This window comes from Adiantum capillus-veneris, chromosome 4 (genome assembly GCF_014529385.1).
Source record: "Adiantum capillus-veneris isolate H3 chromosome 4, ASM1452938v2, whole genome shotgun sequence".
Classification (NCBI taxonomy): domain Eukaryota; kingdom Viridiplantae; phylum Streptophyta; class Polypodiopsida; order Polypodiales; family Pteridaceae; genus Adiantum; species Adiantum capillus-veneris.
This window is the reverse complement of record NC_140934.1, coordinates 98,142,796-98,148,277: the sequence shown is the minus strand read 5'-3', so window position 1 is coordinate 98,148,277 and position 5,482 is coordinate 98,142,796. Positions and strand designations below refer to the sequence as shown.

The window sequence follows — 5,482 nt, the reverse complement described above, 5'->3', positions numbered from 1 at the left end:
ATAATCAATTTAACATAACATATACAAAATAGCACATACTTTTTGACTAAAAGAGATAAAGATTAAATAGAAAACTAAAAATGATCACTTTCATATAGATGTCTCTCAAAAATTCTTACAAAGTCCATCATACAACCATTAGTCTTTATCATTAGCTACTTCTATATCTTTCAAAGAAAGAGAGCCAATCTTTTCAAGTCTTACAATCATCATGCCTTCTAATAAAAGCCAAGCTACCAAATCTTCACACATAGTAAAAGAGCTAGTTTCACACGTTTTTCTACAAAAAAAGGAGTTCGTTTTTTTTTAAGCCATGTAAGTAGGCTTCACAAATGGATACACTTCTTCCACTCTTCTAACCCCAAACCATTTCATCAGAATGGTTTCTTGATCTTCTCTAGTGAGTTTGCGTGCCTACACAATAAAGAGTTAAATTAGAGAATATGGTTGCAATCTTTTCGAGAGTAAGCATAAGATATATTTGTAAGATTGAAAACAAACCTGCACTTCCAAGGTAGCCTTCTCATTAGAAACAAAAACATCTTTCTCAACATCCTAAAAAGAGAGACAAGACACATTACTTTAGATTTATTACCATAGTATAAGTGTTTAGAGCCATCAACAAAAAACAAAACAGCTACCTTTGACTTTTGAATCCTCTTAGCTTTTGACCCTTCTTTTTTTTTGAAGGAGTTCAGCAAGCTTAGTTGTAGCCTAAGACATAACCCAAGCTTACTTTAATGACATTTATTTAACAAGTTTACAATTAGCATTAGTTTAATAGTATAATTTGAATACCTTCCATTTTCGAGTACTCTTTCTAGAATGCTCTTCATCGCACCCTTTAGATGCAATTTTTTCAACTTTATTTAACTTATCCGATATCTACCAACACAAAAAACACAACTTGATATTTTTTACATCTCTAAAAATGTTACACAATGGGAAAAAAACATGAACAAAATCTCACCGGCTTCTCGATTGAAGTTTCATGAGACTTATCACCAGCAGACAAAGACATTGAATCCACATCTCCTAGTGCACTAGAAAAGATATTTTCTTTCATAAAATTTTGATACTCCTAAGCCAACATTTTCACATAAATAAATCATCATGTAGATATGAAATGAGAGAGAGCAAAAGAAGTAGCATGATCTTCATATACCTCATATGCAGCCATATGATTTTCATCATTGTCCCAAGATATTTCTGGAATGTATACATCAGGTTCTTTCTGAATACATAAGACATACACAAAACTTTAAAAAATCTTCAAAGATCGGCATTACACTTGTATAAAGAATAGTATATATCAATTACCAGTGTGGATTCTGAGATGTCTTTATCGCCCTCTACCACATCTACAAAGTTCTCATCATAACTTTGCTTGGAAGCATCCTCGTCCTAATAAAAATTACTCAATAAGAAACTTAATATCAAAACTCTTAAAAATCATTCTATACTATTACCTTTGATGATAATTCTGTCTCTTTCTCTACACCATCATTGTCAAGCTCTTGAACATCATGAGTATCCTTAAAAATGTAACATAACTCAAGAATAAGATAAACATCTACATAGCATATGATTTGAAAGCAAAATAAAAAGATAATACAAAAACTTATACCATTATAGCGCCTTTGCAAGCCTTTTGTTTGGTCCACTTTCTTTTGGACGCCAATGACTTTATACACCAATTGTAAATGTCGGACTCTTTCCACAAATATTCCACACCATATACTTTCACTGGCTTTAGCTCACCCATCTTCTCTCGGATGATACTCAAAACCATATCTTTACCCTTGCTATTATGTCTCAAATCTGCAATTGGCCCTACCTTTGCAAACCACCCTCGCACCATCCCATAATTTGCACACAACACTCTATACTGACCATGATCCTCTTTTTTAAGAAATTCTCTACCATACAACTTATTGTGCTCTCTATGTTTAGGAGGAGGAGCTCTAAAGACTTGATCATATATGATCGGATCATATGGAAGAGAACTAGTTGAGTTACCAACAACCCTTTTGTTACCCAAAGAGTGATGTTCCCTCCAAGCGTCGAGTAGTTTCACAGTCTCCTCATGAGGAAGTGAAACTAGTTGCTGAAAAATTGACTGTGGAAGATCCATGCGAGCCCTACAAGAGTAGTCGACATATGCAGATAAGATAAGACTCCAAAAAGTTTCAATTTGTGCCACTTGAGATATAACTCGAACAATACAAAAAGTTAAGATGAAAATAAATCATAGAGAGAACAATGCTCAACCATATAATAAAATTCAAACCACAAAATCATTTAATTCTCTAATAGCAAAAGCCTTATGTGATCAAGTACTTTATGAATGTCTTTTTCTCATGTCCTTGACTTATGGACATCTCCATAAAATAGGGATCCATCGATCACTTTCTCCAAGATTTCTAACTTTTTTACGTTTTAGTACAATCCAATCTTTGATTAAAAGAACACAAGAATCCCAATCTCTCCATGTGTTTTCCTCCTCATGAACTTTCCATATATGAGGATCACTTGCATCAGATTTCAAAATAGCAAGCTTTGTGATTTTGCTGTCACATTGTACACATCTTACAACAGCATGCTTGAATTGTATTGTACCATTGTTTTCTAAACGGACTTTGACAATGTCATCATGCTCCAACCACAAGGGTACATTCCCACAATTGCCTTCCATTAGTAGCTTAGCCCTCTGCTTTAGGTCCTTAACTTCATATGCAATCAATCTTTGGCTCCTCGGTAATGGCAATGGGATAAATTTATGAAGCAAAGAATAGATAGGCCGCACACTATCCCAAGTAAATGGAAGCGGTGTTTTCTGAAGAATGCTCATTCCAGTCATTGTATCTATGACTAGTTCCTCTGAATAATTGTCTCCTGTAATACATTGTTTGTAGTAAGTTGCACCAAAAAACATCATTGCTTTCCCATCAAGCTGCATGGAGAAGAAAGAGGTTATGCGAGCTTTCCAATGACCTCTCTCCTCAGACAAGGTGTCTAACGTGTCCACCTTTACAACTACATCATTGCCAATCTTGAAAAGTTCTCCTTTATAGAAGACTTTGTCATATGTTTGTACATCACCAAATGAAGAGATTTCATCATCGATGTTCCAAAAGCTCCTTAAGTAGGTAACCTCCTCAGATGTTGGAACCCTATAATTACCCCTCCTCTTTGATATTGCAATACCCTTCATAAGAATGTTATCAGTACAAGATGCTCTCTTGCCATACTTTAAGATGTCGTTCCACAACGATCTTGCCTTTCCAATAGAAGTAACGTTGAATAGTCCATCAAGATGTGAAGTGCAGCACTCAATGGAGGCCCCGATTGCACAATCAGCTGCAGTAGTTTGACCCAATACACTATGCAATTGTTGTAGGACTCTATCACAAGGTAGCAGGGCATCTTTATCATGTTGGATTGCTTGGAATACTTTTGTGAAAAACATTCTCAGATAGAATTGTACAAAAGATGCTTCATCATTTATGCTATTTGTTTTGATAGCACTGTACGCTTTCACTAAACGTTCGAACATATAGCACCAATATATGTCATGTAGTCCATGCCGCAAAATATCCTCAAGTAGTTCCCCACTTCCAGCTACATGCTCCAAGGGTGATGAGTTTGCTCCTGAGTATTCCTCCTTTCGGATTCTCCAAGATTGCATCAAGGATTTGATAACCTGAATGTCAGTAGCCGACATTCCATGTTCTCGAATGTAGCCATAAAAGCTATGTGCTATGTCCACCAACAAGATTCCTAAAGTTTTCATCTCATGCGGAATACCATCTACGACTCTTAGAATATATGGTAGACACCACTGCATAAACTTTTGATTCTCTTCCGCCTTGAAGGATTCATAATAGACACTTGGTGAGTTTGGCCACCGACCATAGCGAATAGGTGCTGGTGCCAATTTTGTAACAGTCAAAGTGGCTTCATCAATATTTTTCTTCACTGAAGAATCTGCATTCTGGAATAAGTGTGCAATATACTTCTTGAAAACATTTAGAGACAAGGTGTGCATTACATCAAAAACCAAGTCAAGAGAGGGGTCAAATCCATATAAGTCAAAGAGTCTCCAAAGTATTGACTCCCCTGATAAACCAGCTTTCTTCCAAATCTCATCCTTCTCAGCAAAAGTACAACACCTCTTTGCCTCAGCTATGGCATGAACCATCTCGTTTGTTGTTCTTGCAACTGGTGGGTATCTGACTTGTAAGCGATTTTCATTGTAAATATACCTCCCTTCTAGTCCAGGCCTATCTCTTGCAAAGTGATGCATGTGGCACAATCTCTCCTGCAGAACTCTTGTCCCCCATTTTTGAACAAGCCAATCTTGCATTGGGCCGGATGGTCTCCGGTAACCATCATAACCATAATTCGTATCTTACAGAATTTAGATTCCACCCTCGTATCATCAAAGATGTTTTCTAGTGGATACTCATATAATACATCCACTCCATCAATATACAGTGATTCCAACTCATCCACTAATGGTTTCAGAAATGATCCGAAGACATCGCCGGAAGACTTAATAATCTTTTTGCAGCTTTGTGGAATAAACAAGACTGGCATGATATCCATAGAGTTTTGTTTTCCAGCATTGAGCACCATAATCTCCACAACCCCACAACTTTTTTGTGTGGTTCTTGAAGTTTGAAACCCGTCCCAATGCAACAAGAGAGCTATATTTCTAGGGTCACCCTGATTATGCACACCAACAATCAGAGTAAGTAAGGACATTTATTGTATATTTTGCTAAGAAAAAGAGGAAGATAGACATCATTACCTTGCACAACCTTTTCTCACATTCGATTTCTTCCTTGCATTCGGAGCAGATAAAAGTGTACACTGCTCGATCAGCATCCCATGCATCTTCAAGTTTTTGAGAGCGTTTGTCAAAGGGAAAAGTCGTGTAAGACTTCTTACATCCAGGTGTAGAGCAAACAACTGGCAGCTCATATGTTGACAATGGGTCCCAAAAGTTCTTCACTCCTTGGAATTTTGTTCCATCCCAAAATTCCTTTATATGCCTTCCCGTAGAAAATGCATCTCCCTTACACCATTGATTTTTATGGCGCCACAAACTCAATAGCTCATGACAAAAGGTTCTACTCCTTGTAAGAAGCTTCAGTTGAGGTCCTATTGGAATATAATCAAAAGCAAGCATTGACTTTCTTGGCTTTGTGCATACTCTGCACATGTGGCTACATCTAAACCAAAATGGAGCTTCAAGCTCCCAAATCTCTTTGAAAGAATTTGGTGTCGATAAAGGGTTGAAGTATGCACAAACCGCCCGCCATAGCAATAGAAAGAACAGTTGCAGAAAGCCTTCCTTCCATCACTATTGGACTCTTCAGTTCTTTCTACATGTCGATCTTCTGTTCGTTCTGTGATGTTATGTGTGACATCCAAATCAATGTCACTTTGTACCCTTCTACGCTTGGTCACAGAAGGA

General features: G+C 37.0%; 1 pseudogene; it reads right to left on the bottom strand.

The window, feature by feature from the left end:
- Window positions 1–233: 233 nt before the first annotated feature.
- Window positions 234–4,638, bottom strand: LOC147459668 (uncharacterized; annotated as a pseudogene).
- Window positions 4,639–5,482: the final 844 nt, after the last annotated feature.